The sequence below is a fragment of the Lithobates pipiens genome, unplaced genomic scaffold (assembly GCF_037356315.1).
Source record: "Lithobates pipiens isolate NorthernLeopardFrog02 unplaced genomic scaffold, aLitPip1_a1.2 Scaffold_19, whole genome shotgun sequence".
NCBI lineage: Eukaryota > Metazoa > Chordata > Amphibia > Anura > Ranidae > Lithobates > Lithobates pipiens.
In genome coordinates this window covers 199176906-199194355 of record NW_027507764.1, presented here as the reverse complement: position 1 = coordinate 199194355, position 17450 = coordinate 199176906, and positions in this window count along the sequence as shown.

The following is a 17450-nucleotide window of genomic DNA, read 5'->3' as shown; positions in this document are numbered from 1 at the left end:
CGAAGGCTGTAATGGTTTGGAGGGCTGTCTGAAGTGAAGGGCCAGCATCAGCGAGGTAAAGAAGCATGTCGTCTGCGTACAAGCTAATCACTTTGTGCAGCTGGCCGCAGCACAGACCTCTAATGCCTGGGTGATTCTTAAGGACTATAGCCAGGGCATACAAGAGGGGCGAGATGGGGCAGCCCTGACGCGTGCCATGGGAGAGCGGAAAGGAGGGGGAGGTCTTACCATTAACCTGAATGCGTGCTGTGGGGGCTTGGTTTAAGAGTTTAAGCCACTTGTTTAATTTGGGCCCTAGACCGAATCTATGAAGGCATTCCCACAAGTAGCGGAGTCAAATGCCTTAGAAGCATCTAGGCTGACCACTATAGATCCAATATCTGTGTGTTGGGCTTGGAGGTTCATGTGGAGCCACTTGAGGTTAAAGGCCGTATTCCTATGAGGCATGAACCTGGACTGGTCGGGGCTATGGATTACTCCACTCTATTTAGATGCAGGGCAAGGATTTTAGCCAATATCTTAACGTCCAATTGAAGTAGGGATATGGGCCTTTATGATTCGGGAAACTGCGGGTCTTTGCCTGGTTTAGGTATGAGGACAATGAGGGCCTCACCCATGGACATTGGGAGCACGTTTGTGTCGAATATGTGTGCGTACAGCCGGTTCAATTTAGGGATTAGAGTCTCACCAAACTGGGTGTAGAACTCTAGAGGGAGTCCATCTGAGCTGGGTGCCTTGGAGGTGGGGAGTTGTGCCAGGGCCTCCATTATACAATCAATGGTGATGGGCGCTTCAAGCTGAGCAATCTGCGTGGGGGTGAGTGTGGGAAAGGGAATTTCCCGGAGAAATGCTATGAGTTCGTCATGGGTGTGATGTGTGCGGTGGAGGAGTACAAGTTGGAGTAGAAGGACCCAAACTCCTCCACCACTAGATGGGGATCTGTGATCTTAGCTCCGGATGTGGATTGAAGGACACCACCACTGGAGGCTTATGGTCCAGGTGGGCCATATAGGCCAAGAACTTACCCGCGCGTTCGCCATGTTCGAATGTGCGCTGTTTAGTAAAGAAGATACCCTGTTTGGCCTTCTCATAGTGTAGTTGGTCTGCAACCGCAGAAGAGGTGTGTTGGCGGCCGTTGGGTCGCTTTGAAAAGTCTGTTCGAGGGCGTCTAGACACTCCTCTGACTGCCTAAGCAATTATTTTGAGGTTGTCTTGTGCCTAATAATGCGCGTGGATAAGATCATACGGGCGTGTATTTTAAAGGCCTCCCATACGGAGCCTTCGTTCATGCGGAAGTAGTGCTCCCACTCGAGTTGGACAGTGTCCAGGTCGGATAGGACGGTGAGCCAAAATGGATTTAGTCTCCAAATATGTATCTTGGAGAGTACCCTGGTGTCAAATCCCACATCAAGAAGGGAGGGGGTGAGGAAGATGTAGTCTATGCGGGACGTGTCTGAACGTGAGGGTGTGAAGCATGAAAAGTGTATTTTTGTAGGGTGCTTGTGTCTCCATGTATCTATAAGGTCAAATTCAACTAGAATTTTCCGGATCTGGTGGTGCCAGGCAGGGAGGCTAGAGGGGCAGTAGGGCTCAACCTGTCAAGTGTAGGGGTTATTACCCTATTGAAGTCCCCCGCCCAGATGGCCGGCACCGTCAGGTGTTGAGCCATAAAAGCAACTCCCAGCTGCAACATAGCGAAGCTAAATGGTGGAGGGATGTAAAAAGCCAGGAGGAGGGTCTCCAAGCCACCCATGGTAGCATGTAGGAACAATTAACAGCCCTGGGGGTCTGACTGCAGTGTGTGGAGTTGAAATTGCACCGTTTTGGCAACTAAGATCACGACCCTGGGGGAGTTAGTGGTGTGCGGGGGCCTGGTATTTGCTTCTGACCTGTCAGACGAGTTTCCACCAAGATTGAGATATCCGCCCTCTGGGATTTAAGGTGGGAGAGGACTGCCATGCTTTTAGTCCTGTTGCCTAAACCCCTGACATTCCAGGTTACAATTTTAAGGGATGGCATAAAACAGGTGGGAGGGTGGTATATGCAGTCGGGCCCCCACGGGTTTGAAAATGATAAATATCCTCATTGGATTCTAGGAACCACTTAGAACATTTCCTATGTAAGTATTTCCGGCTGCTGAGCCCCCCGGAGAATGGGAAAACCGCTCGGGTGGTGCAGAGCCAGCGCTGAGAGGCCGCAGCAAGCGCGGGTGCAGCATACACCAGAGGGGAGCTCAGCAGACACAGATGCATATATCAACAAATACAAATGTGACAAGAGAAATGGAAATGCAGCATATATCATATTGTGCATCAGCATGTATTAAAAAAAAAAAAGAATAAAAAAAATCAACAAAAAACGAACATACTGCAACAGCGCTGGTTCAACTCTCAGACAGCCTCTATGAGTAGAGGGGCAGTGGACGGCCAGGGAATGGGGGTAGCAGGTGCAGCAGATGCGCCTGTGTCTTGGGGTGATCTACAAGATCAGAGGGGTGAGCAAATTGAAGAGCACACATTGGGTTTGGGGGGGTGAGTATCCAGTCACAGGGGAGGTGAGTGCATGTGAGACACCCGAGGCGTGCAAAACTAGCATAGCGTTGGGGTAAGCGGGCTAAAGCTTGCCTCATGCATGAAGGAGTGCAGAGTCAAGGCAGAGCTTTAGCAAGGGGCAGGAGAGAAGGGAGGCAATGGCTAGAAAACTGTGGGTGGTCAACTCACATGTCCAGAAGACATGAAGGGGATGTGAGCCAAGTAGGGGGAGATCTCCAGTGTCAGTCCCAGGCAGTTTGCAGCTCAGTGCACAATGCGTGCGGGTCTAGGCTTTGGCTGGGCCGGCAGCTCCACGGTGCTCCAGCCATGAGAGAACAGCCTGCGGGTCCTCAAAGAAATTGTGCCTTGCCGTCGCACACCACAAAGAGCCGTGTTGGGAAGAGCATCGCATAAAGGTGTTGCACTCGGAGTTGCAGCTTCGCCTCCATAAACCTCGCTCTTTTCTTCTGGACTTCCGCTGAGAAGTCCGTGAACACTGTCGCGTTATGGACTGGGATGTTGCCTCTTTCCCGAGTGAGTTTCAGGATGGTGTTTCGATTGCGGTCATTTACTTTTGAAATTGGCGATGAAGGTTCTCGTGGGGCGCTGGCAAGAGGAGGTTTTGCAGCTAGGCGTTGGGCCCGCTCCACCACAAAAGTGGAGGAAAAGGCCTCCCTACTGTAGGTTTTAATGAGCAGGTTCACCAGGAATTTTGGGGGGTCCGCACCCTCAGACTGCTCAGGCAGCCCCACGAAGCCCAGATTACACCTCCGGAGGTGGTTTTCCATACTGTCCTGTTTGGAGAGGACCACATTCAGTTGGTAGTGCAGTTGTTCAGTAGTGACCTGAAGGGGATGCAGGCCCTCCTCCATGTGGCCGACCCAGCGCTCAGTCTCCGATACACGCTTCCTGAGTTTATGGATGTTTTGCCTGATCAAGGAGATTTTCACCTCCTCAATTCTGGAGGTGAGGGTTGATTGGCAGAGGGTGATAGCTTCCAGTACTCTGGCGGTATCACTGGAGGTGAGCGGGACATCGCCATCTTCATCTCCAGGATCCCGCTCCTCATGCCGGTATTTATCTAATTTTGCGATGGCTCCGGATCTCTTGGGGGGAGACATGTCGGCCAGTAAGGAAGCCCAGAGATTTTGCAGTATTTAGTTGTGGAGATTATAGCCCCTAGGATCGGGTATCAGGATATGCCTCGAGCGGAGCTCTCACTCTGCATGTCTTATTCCATGCAGCTCCAGACCGCGCCCTGCAACCATTATCAGTTCTAACACTTCAGAAATGTTTTGTCCCTGTCGTATAGATTTTCTATCACTTACTGTCCTGAAGCCTCCCTAAAAGGGATATAGATTGCAATAAAAAAAAGAGACTCTAACCCTTCCACAATCTTTCCACAACTTAAAAAAAAAGGTTTTAGCTGGAGTTGGGCTAAGGTTAACCTGATGATCGTTATGGTGTGTTGCTATTACTGGCCACTTAAGAAAAAATAAAAAAATAAAACATGCTTTCTGCCTGGCTGTTATCCTGACCCATGTCAATACCTGAGTCATGGCCCTAAAACAAGTATGTGGTTTAGGACAGTTAGAGAAAGTCAAGTCCCTATTTGCATACTCATTTATCGATTATTGAAGCAAGAACACGCATGTGACAGTTGGGAAACTAGCATATTAACCACTTGCCACCCACTCCCCATCAAATGACGGAGGGGTGGTGGTGCTCTCATTCTGGGAGGACGTCATCCCAGAACAGCTGCTCTCGCGCGCCTGCCCGATCTTTGTAAAGAGCCACGGCCGTGGCTCTTTAACCATGTGATTGGCTGTGTCCAATCACAGCCGGTCACATGTAAACACGGAAATGCTGGTAAAAGGCTCTCATCGCCTCAAACTGACACAGTGTGTGGCGAGGAGAGCAGATCAGCGGCATCTCCTCACAGGGGACATCCAGACATGTAATCAGGGCCCTGATCATCAGTGTTCTGATTACAATACAGTGACAGCAATCAGTGCCCACAATCGGTGCCCATTAGTCCTGGCTATCAGTGCTGCCCATTGATCCCCTTAATGCCACCCATCAGTGCCCATAAGTGTGGCATATTAGTGCCACCCCATCATTGCCCATCAGTGTCACCTCATCAGCGAAGGAGAAAAATTACTTATTTACAGGCAGAAACTATTTTTTTCCAAATTTTCAGTCTTTTTTTTTTTGGTAAAAAATAAAAAACCTAGCAGTGATGTATGCAGTATGAAGTATGCAGACTTTTTTCCTACTCATATTAAAAACAGGTTTGCAAATAAACGTAAAGCCACACTGCTGCATGAAGGCACTTCTCATTGAATAGTATGTTCTCTAACTCAAAATAATGAGTTCTCAACCACGGGACAAATATTAGCAATGCACAAACTGAGAGCAGACTTATCTGGAGGAAACCTTTTATTTTTATCCTGGAGTTCTTTTATCGGGTCGGATTGCAGTACATGTTCGGCTACCTTTTTTTTTTTTTGCATCACTGAAGTGGGGCAGTTTGCTAATTAAGTGTTTCTTTCATGAATAAAAGCATTGACACCACCTTAATCACGGCAAATGGGTTATCTAAGAGAAGCCAAGGGTCAAATACTAGAGAAGGAAGTCAGTCAAGAACAGAGGTCAGAATGGTGTGATATAGAGGCCAATAGAATAGAAAATTAAATGTGTCAGTCAGGTAGCAGGGACTCATGAGAGAGCAGGACCAGTCTTCTCTAGAGCTCCTGGTGCTGGAGTTGTATACCTTAGGGTTAGAGGTTTGCTTTGCTTTAAAACAACTCACCATACACATTTAAGGAAATGCAAAAACAGCTGAGGCACCTGCAATGAATTGTGAATGATCTTAGAAGTGTCACAAACTGATATACAAGTAGTGTCAACTCCCAACTAGGTATACAATAGAAGAGAGGTGCCTCTAAAGCCGCGTACACACGGGCGGATTGTATGGCCTACTTAGTCCGTCATACAATCCGACGGACAGTCCGTCATACTTTCGAATGAACGGACTTGACCACACACGGATGCACAAACAGTCCGTTGAAAGCTTGCGCGATGACGTGTACAGCACGTACGACGGGACTAGAAATAGGAAGTCTAATACACAGCAATGCACCCTTCCGCCGTGTAAATCCTTTCTGAGCATGCGCCATTCTTAGTCCGTCGAACTAGCCTACTCACGAGCGGATTGTCCGCTGAAACCAAAGTATGACGGACAGTATTACGGAAATTCCGAAATACTTAGTACGCCAGACTGCATGCTGAAAAAGTCAGCTGAAGCCCACACACGAGCGGACTGTCCGCTGAAATGTGTTTCGGCTGACTAAGTAGGCCATACAATCCGCCCGTGTGTATGCGGCTTAAGTGTAACAATATGGTTACATTTAATGAAGGTGCAACATTTAGCAACTCACATGGTTGATGAATAAAACAGGCACAACTAAGTATGCAGGCATCCGGGATAAAGCTGTCCACATAGACCGTCCTCCTCACCACCATCAACGTCGTCCCTTCCAGACTGCGCTCCATGAGCACTTCAAGCCTCGCTTTCAGATTGGTCTACTGCAGGGTAGTCTTCCCAGTCATGATTGTAGACTGACAGCGGGGAGAGGCGGTGGTGCGGAGGATGTTCTATGACTGTGGACAGCTTTACCCCAGATGTCTGCATACTTATCTTCATGTCTGCATACTTATCTTCAACCATGTGAGTTGCTATATGTTACTCCTTCAGTAAACGTAACCATTTTGCTACACTTAGAGGATCCTCTCTTCTCTTTTATACTCCTGCTGGATTTTGCTTCTAATCTCCTTGTGGAGGCTGCCATTTGTGGATAAACATTTTATGGTTACATTCCTATAATCTTTTTATGTAGACTACAACCTGAAGGACCTATGAATAAAAGGTTGTGGAATGAATCACCTGAGTTTCCATTATTTCTTAAGAGGAAATTTGCTTTATACAAGTGCTTTGGATTACAAACATGTTTCAGGAACGAATTACGCTCCCAATCCAATGTTTTACTGGACTGCCCATGTAGATCCATCCACTTGCCCTTTTTTTCCCACTTACTCACTGAATGGACCATTTACAGTGATCTAAATGGTTTGGACTATAATTGGTATGTTTTATGTGCTTTTCTATACATGCTGTGGCAATTTTTCTTTATTTTTCCTGTTACTTGACAAAACTGTTAAATAATTATTCAAATCAAAATGCATTCTGCCTCTGCCCATTGAAGCAAACACAGGCCCTTACATGCCCAGGTGACAAAACTGAGAGGGTAACACTGATAAACAGATTGTTATAGTGCTTGGACTAACACAAGCTAAAGCTTGAATGAGGAGCAAAAAAACCAAACAGAAGGTCCAGCCAGAGCTGCAATGAAGCAGCAGTACAGTATATAGACATTCAAACCTTCAAGCTTTGATCTCTGAGAAGCCAGACTCTCTCCATTACCTTCCCAACAGAGGGCATTATTATTGTCATGATAAACCATGTAGCCTTGTTTGTCTGAACTTGCATCTATCAATGCGTAGAAACCATGCTTTCCATATACCGTATTTATCGGCGTATAACACGCACAGGTGTATAACACGCACATTCATTTTAAGAGGGAAATTTCAGGAAAAAACTTAAATTTTTGTATTGGCATATAACACGCACACGCTATTTGCACCCGATTTTCATGGTGAAAAAGTGAGTGTTATACGCCAATAAATACAGTACTTCACTATTGATGTAAAGAAAGAAATTCTGCACTACAATAAAATATAATACAAAATTAATAAATGACCAGCATGTTTAATTTCAATGGTGTCATCAGGGGCACAGACCTTACTCGATGACATCATTACAACAAAACACGTTGAAAGGACCAAGGACTCCCTTAGAAGGACCAAGGGAGAAATCTGGAATAAGAAAAAACTTCCCTGGTTGAGAGTAGACTCGCTCTGATGCCTGTGTAATGCCAACAGATAAATACCTTGGCTCAACGTGCAGCTTCCTCAGAGTTAAGCCTTGTACACACAATCGGATTGTCGGCCAACAGAGCATCAGACTTTTGTCAAAAGGGCGTTTGCCTGGATCTTGTCTTGCATACCAACGGCACACATTTGTCGGCCAACAAACACGAACGTAGTGATGAACTACGTGGAATTTTAGCTCTTGAGCGCCACCCTTTGGGCACCTGTTAATGCAGTGTTTTGCTAGCATTGATTCCGAGCATGCGTACATTGGACTTTTGTGTGATGGATTTGTGTACAGACGATACAAAAATCTGACAACAGACCTCTGTCCGCAGAAAATGTATTAGCCTGCCATCCAACATTTGTTGGCCGAAAGTTGGACAACAATTGTCTGAAGGACTGTATTAATGGTCAGATTTTAGGTCAACAGTCTGTCATCACACAATCCCCTGCCAACAATTGGATCATGTGTACAAGGCTTTACATCTCAATAAGATCCTTAGAGCGAGAGTGCTTTTCTATTTATTTTTTGTAACATGTAAGTACATTTTACTGTTAAATTAACAATCATACAGTAAGCATGCCTTTTGTGTTTTTCTTCAGTTTGCCTAAGAGGTTTTATCCTGGAAGCTTTGACATCTTCACCACCGTTGAGGAATAATAGCCTTTATTTTGGCTCTAAGAGGTGGGGGGACCCACAGGAACACAAATATTCAAGTTTGTTACAGCACTTATCTTTCACAGGTTTATGGATATGTTTGGACACCACTACACTGTTTTTTGGAGTTCAAATGCATTTGTGTCCAACAAGCTTATGTCCAAAAATTCAGATGAACAATTATTTGCATACACAGGTGGATCACGCCAATCTCTATTATTTGATGATTGTTTATCAGGATTATGATTTTCTACTATTCTTTTTTTCTTTGCAACTGCATTTCTTATTTCACAATTATTAGGAGGCAATTCATATATATATATATATATATATATATATATATAAAGCTTGTGGCTTTAATATTAGAGTGTGCACAACATTTTTTTAGATTATCACTTCACTGATGGCTAACTAGCCAAAAATAGCAAGATGGCATTTTGGAATCAATGCCGCTTATAACATTAGGTAGTATTTTTATAAACCAACAGTTCTGGATTACTGTTGGTCACAGTGCCATAAAGGAAGTATAAAACAAAGTTTCATGGCTTTGCCCATTATCCTTAAGTAATAAACCCCTTATATTTTAGATAAAAAACAAACTAAGAAATACCTCTGATACCAAGTAGGCTCTGTTTTTCTCTACCTAGGAGGAGAATTGCAGTCAAAGAAAAAAAATAATTCAAAGAACCACTAGATGTCACTAAAGGCATTCATAAAATAAATTTTGAATTATCTTGTCAAACGAAAGGCCTTCTATGGGGACGGGTATCTACGGTGTACGCCACTCTTACTGATCCGACTACTAGGCTCCATTATATGACTCAATGGGAACGTGACTTGAATACCACTTTTGAACTGTCTGACTGGCAAGATATTGCCTATGCTTTATCCAAAGTATCTATTAACACAATACAAATTGAAGCAACACTCCTACTTTGTATTTGGTCCCAACCAGAGTTGCAAGGATGCACACGTCTGCATCCCCCATTTGCTTTCAGCGTTGTGGCCAGATGGGTACAATGTACCATGTTTGGTGGCAATGCCATGTAGTCACCAGATTTTGGATTTGAATATTTAATTTGATATATTCAGTGATAGGGGTTAATATCCCTAGATCCCCAGAACCAGCACTTTAAAAAGTTTCCCGATGAGGTCCAAAAAACAAAACAAAAACACAAAAAACACATCTTCACATTGTGTCACCGTTTGCACTCTTTTAATCATGCCACCCTTCAATGTACTCCATCTAGTCACCTTCTCCATATATTTGGTTAGGCACTGTCACGGTGGTCGTCGTGCCACCCTTCCTTTTCACTCTCATGGTCACCCCTTTTCTTTTCAGTTCTGGGTGGCACCAGTCCTGTCCTACTTTGTTCCATTTTCGCACTTGTTTTTGTCCCAGTTTGTCTCACTGACCTCAGTTTTCACCCCCCCCCCCCCCCACCTTTCACATTCACCTTTCCCCGGGCTCCTTTTTTTTTTTTTTTTTTTGTCTTTTTTCCACTCCTTTTTCTCCTTCTGCTCTGCTGTTCCCTGTGTAGAGTCTACCTTTCCCTCTTCATGCTTTCTTCTGCCTTCATTTCCTCCCTTATCTCTTATCACTCACTCTTATTTCAATACTAGCTGTGTGTAAGAAACCACAAATCAGATCGAGACAGAAGTACAATTAAATCACACTTGTTTATTAATTAAAAATAAAAAGGTAAATAGAAAAAGCGTAGTCAAAGCATAGCCAGAGTCCAGTAACCGGATAGAGTAGTCAGCCAGGCCAGAGTTCAATAAGCAGATCGAGTAATCAGCCAGGCCAGAAGTCAGGGATCCAAGTAGAGCAACAGCAAGCAGGATAAGGAGCCAGAAGGGATGTCAGCAAGCCAGTCTTTAAACAGAACCGCTGGAGATGGTTTCTTGTGATGTGACCTTAGTCCTTAAAAAATTACAATGTCTTGATTTAATAATATTCAATTTAACTCAGAGGGGGGGTGTGTTGCGCTTCCTTAAATACCAAAAGAAAAATAAACAATAAACTTATGTGATAAAAAGTGACTGTCAATCCTTCACAAAATATCAAAAAACAAGTGCAAAGTGTGTGGTACTGTAAAAGTGCATGGAAATGAACATCTGATATAAAAATATTAATAGTGCATCATACCAGTGTCTATACAGTAAAAAACGGGGGGGCTCCAGCTATACAGTACAAAAAGTGAATTGCAATAGCTATATAAAATAAAGTGAATCGTCTAAGATAAAACACAAAAAGGGAAAGTCAAACATCTAAAATAAAACTACAAACATTATATATCAATAACTTAGTGTAGCAAATAGTCCAAAAAAATCTATGAATGGTTTAAAAGTGCAAAAAACATAAAAACCAACAGTATAATCCTTAATAAAAAGGAAATAAAAATAGCAAAAAAATAGCAGCGACAAATAGTGAATCTCGATAGTGTCCCATACACAGTCCAATCGTGCAGATCTAAAATGTGATTTCACAACCAAGCATAAAGTGCAAATGTGCCAAAGTAGCTCTCCTCCAAGCGGTATCCCGTGTTAATGTGGATAATCCTAAATAATTACCTCACAGCTGTAAGGCTACAGCGAGAAAGTAAATTTGCAGGGGAAATTCCGGGGGATCAGATGGGCTGTAACTGGGACTTCTTTTAGAACTATTTTTTCACTTTACTTCCAAAATTGTTCTTCTTTGCCATAGAGCGCAGGAGCCTTTTTACATATATTCAATTTAACTCATTGCAAGTAAATTGCTTATTGGCCCTGTTTTTCGGTTCCCGATATCCCCCGTGCCCCATTTCCCTGGTGTTGGCTCAAGCGTGGCCTCTTGTAGGTCCTCCTGGCCTTTTCAATATCTGCCCCCTTCCCTTGTGCGGGGAGGCGTTAGTTCCTACTGCATCACCTGGATCCTCTAAACTAATTTTTAAGCACAACGCTTGGGAGGCTTGTCCTACAGCCGTTAGTGGTAATTATAAAATCATAATCTAATGTATCAATATTAATACACATTGTTATTTGACTCTTTAACGTGTCCACTTATACAATGTATTTTTCTTTAGAGTTCTTTTACTCTTTCCCCCAGAAGACCTCTACTGACAATGGTCGAAATGCGTCAGTTTTTTCAGTATGAATATATATACCTATATCATGCTATGTTTTTCATTTACTTTCAACGGCTGTATTATGATGTATTTCCATTAGCCTTATCCACAGAGCTCATGTTTTAACATAATTCATGCTTTTGTATATTACTTTTTTTCAATAAATTTATTTTTTTCTAAATTACTTTTGATATTTTTGCTGCAACACAAAACCCCATGGGGAAACCTTTCCTATCTAAAGTTTAAACTATTATTCAAAGATTGTGCTTTATATGACATTGGGGGTTATTTACTAAAGGAAAATCCACTTGAAAGTGCACTTGGAAGTAAAGTCGCTATAGATCAGAGGGGGACATGCAAGGAAAAAAAAACAGCATTTTAGCTTGCACATTTCAGGTCCTCCCCTTAGATTTAGAGCGACTGCACTTCCAAGTGCACTTTCAGTACACTTTCAAGTGCACTTGCAGTGCAAAGTGGATTTGTCTTTCGTAAATGAACCCCATTGTCTTATTGCTTCAATAAAAATATTGAAACACCAAGAATTACTACCAGTTTTCTAATTAGTAAACAAGACAAACTGAGCTGGTGTAGAGGCCAGCCAGTGTTCAGTCGTGCATGGCTGTGCTGGGAAGCCATCATGTAACTGCTTCCAGCACAGTGCTCTCTCCCTCGCACTATTCAGCTGACGGTTAGGAGATTACATTAAGCCTTTGGACATGTAAACAAGAAGACCAGGGATACCGGTAATGTCATTACCGAAATATGGGTTGTCTAAACTAGTTCCCCATCAGGTCTGCTGTACTTTTGATTAATAGTAGGCAGGTTTAAGTCAGAAAAGTCAATAATCCAAAGGAATGAACAATCTATCCCCCCTCAACAAATGCATAGGCTCATATCAGCTATGTAGTCAGTGTGTTGGAACGTGGTGTAATACAGTAATAGGATAATTACTTTGTATCCATTCACCTCAGCACTCTAACCCGAAGACCCAAAGGCCCCCCCATCAGCAACAACCGATTGCTGGTTAGTTGTGGCTGCTTGCTCACTAACTTTGCCACCAGCTTTTGCTGCCCAGGTGTAGTCTTTTTTATGACTGGTAGGCCTAAAATGAGGATGTGAAGGTCCACCCATTTGTCTTTCCTTTTGCAAAGTGGTCAACCACAATACACATGGGCTGGCTGGACATAGAACGTAGGCTGGTGAGGTTATGCTACATTAGGTCACTTGACTATCAAGCACCCTTCCCTTTGTGTATTTGGAACTGAAGTGAGGAGAATTTCCCTACCCATAGCCAATTGGCCCAGTCCTGACAGCTTCCTTCTGGGTTTTGCCCAAACCCATATGAAACATCGATTGAAGCTTTAAAAGCTGAACTCCAGCCAAAAACTATTTTGGACATCTGCACTGAAAATAAAATTCACAGTAATGAAGTGTGTTTCATGGGTCTGGGTGCCACATTACAGACCGTTCTGACTTTAAATCCTTCCCATACAATACAACCAGCACTGAATGTTCAGCGCTGAGCATGACAGTTCCAGCTGCGGTACTCTTCATCGCCACCATCGCCATTCAGTTGACATCTCAAATTCATTTCAATAAATGCAAGATACTCTGAGATTTAAGAAAAAAGAAAAAGAGAGGGGCTTGGACTTTATAGGCATAAACAATCCAATATACTGATAGAAAAAATTCAGCATTTTTCTAGGAATAATAAATGAACAACATAAAAGCAAGACCATATCTTAAGGTCAAATAGTATATAATATCAGCGTACAAAGCCTATATACATGTAAGCTATATAATTCTTAGATGTTTAAACAACTTTTTGACAGCACCAGGTGTAACAATTAATTTATCGATTATAGGCTATGTAACAACTTGCAAATGATTATACAAATCCTAAGGCTCTACATGTTACGCGCCTTGAGCTTCTTCAGGAGCATCAGAGAAACGGACTTGCTAGAAAACAAAATATACATACAGAAAAATACAAATGAATAAATCATAATACAGCAGATTAAAAAAAAAAAAAAATTATATATATATATATATATATATATATATATATATAGCAAAAAATTAACTACCGTATTTATCTGCGTATAACACACACCCCAAGTTTAGGAGGGAAGTTTAAGGAAAAAAAAACTTACATTTAAATGCCCATCAATGCAGCCTTATCAGTGTCATTTGCAGCCTTGTCAGTGTCATTTGCAGCCTTGCATTGCAGCCTTGTCAGTCATTTGCAGCCTTGCATTGCAGCCTTGTCAGTCATTTGCAGCCTTGTCAGTGTCGTTGCAGGCTTACTGTTTAAAAATGGCGCTGCCGAGATACAGAGCTGATGTCCTGTGTATCTCGGTGGCTCTCGGCAGCTTTCGGCTATTTTCAGCGGCTTTTGGCTGCACTTAGCCATTCTCGGTGGCTTTCGGCATTCCAAAAGCCGCAGAGAAGCTCACAATCGGCGGGTGATCAGTGTATAACACGCACCCACGAGTTTCCCCTGATCTTAAGGGGAAAAAAGTCAGTGTCATACGCCGATAAATACGGTAGATGTAATGATGCCAAACTAAAGCCCCCGCTGGTCTGGTGAGATTACTAACCGCTGGCTTTAGTTCGGCATCATTACATCTAGTTCATTTTTTGCTATGTTTATAAATCAATAAATTTATTGTTACACCTGGTGTTGTCAAAAAGTTATTTAAACATCTAAGAATTATACAGCTTACATGTATATAGGCTTTGTACACTGATATTATATACTATTTGACCTTAAGATATGGTCTTGCTTTAATGTTGTTTTAAGCATTTTTTCTATGTATAATAAAATAATTTTTTTATCAGTATATTGGATTGTTTGTGCTCATAAAGTCCAAGCCCCTTTTTTATTTTTTCTTAATATATGCAATTATAGGACATGGCACTGAATATTTTAGCAGTATCCACAGTACCTGTCAGGGAAATAGGCGTAACCTTGCAAGGTACGATCGTGTTAACGCGCGTCAGCGCTCACGGAGGCGCAATGTGGTTCCCAGACGAACGCCTGATGCTGCGTCCGATCGAGTGCGAGTACGCGGGGCAGGACGAACGCATAACGTTACACGTCGTAGGCGTACGAACGCGACGGCGCGCTCACGACGTAACCCAAGCACCGTGCCTATTTAAACGTTCACCTGACAGTGCCGCATCGCTGGATTATTGTCAGCTTCTCCTGTGTACCTGTGCCTGTTATCCCTGCTGTTTGATCTCCTGTTACCGACCCGGCTTGTTTGACCTACTTCTGCTACTCTCCTGGCTCCGACCTCTGGCTTGTACCCGGCATTCCTTGTCTGCTCCCGCCACCCGACCTCGGCCTGGCCTTGACCCTGCCTTTGGACTTCCTTGCACAGTTGCCTCCAGAGACTGGTCTTCTCAGCTTTTCCATCTACTGCTGCTACCCGGCAACCTGTGCTACTGTGGGCACTGCATCCCTGTGTCATCTTCAGGGTTGTACTGCACTCGGCCGCAAGGGGAGCCCTCTCAGCATCTCGGCCTCCTTACCTCGTTATTGACAGTACCACTCTGTGGTGATATGCCTAGTATACTAAATACTCTGAGATTTGTCATTCATCCTCAGAGTGTAGCATCGAAAAGAATGCAAGACCTTTACTGAATGGAGGAGCTGGAGTGCACTGTGATCCAAGTGCTTCAGCTAGAATTAACCACTTGCTTACTGGGCACTTAAACCCCCCTCCTGCCCAGACCAATTTTCAGCTTTCAGCGCTGATGCACTTTGAATGACAATTGCGCGGCCATACAACACTGTACCCAAATGAAATTTTTATCATTTTTTTCCCACAAATAGAGCTTTCTTTTGGTGATATTTAATTACATCTGGGAGTTTTATTTTTTGCTAAACAAACAAAAAAATATGCAAAATAAAAAAAAAAAAATGTTTTTCTTAGTTTGTTATAAAATTTTGCAAACAGGTCATTTTTCTCCTTCATTGAAATGCGCTGATGAGGCGGCACTGGTGGGCACTGATAGGCTGCACTGGTGGGCACTGATAGGCACAGTTAAGGCAACAATAATAGGCACAGATAAGGTGGCACCAATAGGCACAGATAAGGCAGTACTATTGGGCACAGATAAGGCGGCACTGATGGGCAAAGAGGAGCACAGATAAGATGGCACGAATGGGTGGCACTAAGGGGCACTGATAGGTACCACTGATAGATGAGACTGATGGGCACTGATAGGTGGCTCTGATAGGTGGCACTGCTGGGCGCGGATATGTGGCACTGGGGTGCAGCACTGTTGTTGAGGCAGATTTTGGGCACTGATAGGTGGCACTGTGGGCACTGATGGGTGGCACTTTTTTTATTAGTTAGATGGCACTGGCAGGGGGCAGGTGGGCACTGATAAGCTGGCCGTGATCGGGACTGATGTCCCGATCACGGCCGCCGGTGATCGGCTTTTTTTTCTGACAGCGTGAGTAGGAAAAATAGCCGATTACCGGCTCTGTTGTGTCACATGATCAGCTATCATTGGCTGACAGCTGATCAAGTGGTAAGGGGGTCGGGATCGACCCCTTGCTCCGATCCGTGATCAGACGAGTCTCATAGACTCGCTGATCACAGTGCGCGCCGCGCACGCCCCTCAGGGGGCACGCAGGCCGCTCGTGCACGGGACGACGTCAATAGACGTAGTCCCGGCAAAGCAGGTCCGCGCTGTAGCCGTCATTTGGCTATAGCGCAGATCCCTAGTGGTTAACTCGGCATTGGACATTGGTGTACGTTTATCAGAGATAATTTATCTGATTGCAGTTGTCAGAGAAAAATCTTCTCCTCTGGCACCCTGTTTATGAAGGGGAGAACAATTGTTCTCAGCAGGAGAAGAGAGGAGAAGTTTTTCTTCTGAGAACACCTGAGATCTGTGTAGGAGGCTGCCTGTGATCTCCCAAGACACCTGTGTGATTACAGAGCAGCTGCATTTTAAAAGTGAAACCAAAGTTAAGACTGTGTAATTACATGAATATAATAGGCACTAGCGCTTTTTTGACTTTAAAAAAAAAAAAGTTTAACACACATTTTGGCACTTTTTTACATTTGTATCTTGGCCCTTTTTATTGCTCATTATTTTACATACATTTCCCGTTTAACATGCTTTTTTTTTTTTTTTTATGTGCATCTCACCGTGGTTTTTTTATTGTGCATTTTGGCGCTTAAACAAACATTTTGGCACAGGTTATTTTAAGATGCATTTTGGTGTGGTTTGTAACGCACATTTTGGCGCTTCTTTGAGCATGTAGTTTGACAATTTAACAAGCATTTTGATTTGCTTTTTATGCGCATTTTGGCAGCACATTTGCTAGCCACTTTTAGGGTGTCATTAACAATGGCACCGCAAGCATATCATGCATTTTGCATGCGTTTTCGGAATGCACACAACCGCAGGTAAAAAATAAGCCAAAATACATGTAAAAAAGCACCAAAAACCATACCAAAATGCACACAAAAAGGCCCAAAAAATAAAGAGTTAATTCTTACTGATAACTCTGTTTCCAATAGTCTTCCAGGGCAGCCCTTGAGAGATGCAGCTCCTCCTCACACACAGGAAACACATTGCCACCAATTTCTTTAAAAGATGGTCTCTCAGGTCCCTGGTCAGTTATCGTAGTGAATCGATGGCCAGAATATGAAAGACCTAAAAAACACAACACAACCCCACAAGGTTAAATATTAGGGTAGGATCGTGCTGCCCTGGAAGACTACAGAGTTACAGGTAAGAGCTAACTCTGTTTTTCCCCCAGTCGTCTTCCAGGTCAGCCCTTGAGAGGATAACCAAGTACTTACCAGACTAGGGTAGGACAACGGCTTGGAGGATTTCCTACCAAAAGCCTGGTCCTGACTGGATATCAAATCCATGTAATGCTGTAATGTAATGCTGTAATGCTGAACAAAAGGTAGAGAATCTTGACCAAGTTGCTGCCCTGCAAAATTTGCTCTAGAGTGGCTCCCGCCTTCTCTGCCCACGAGGCCACTGAAGCCCTTGTTGAATGAGCCCTTAGGTCTTTTGGCAGTGTTACTTCCATAACACTATAACACTCCAGTATCACTGACTTTCTAGCATTTTTTTGGATGCTTGTTTACCTTTTTGTTTTCCAGCGTACAGTATGAACAGAGT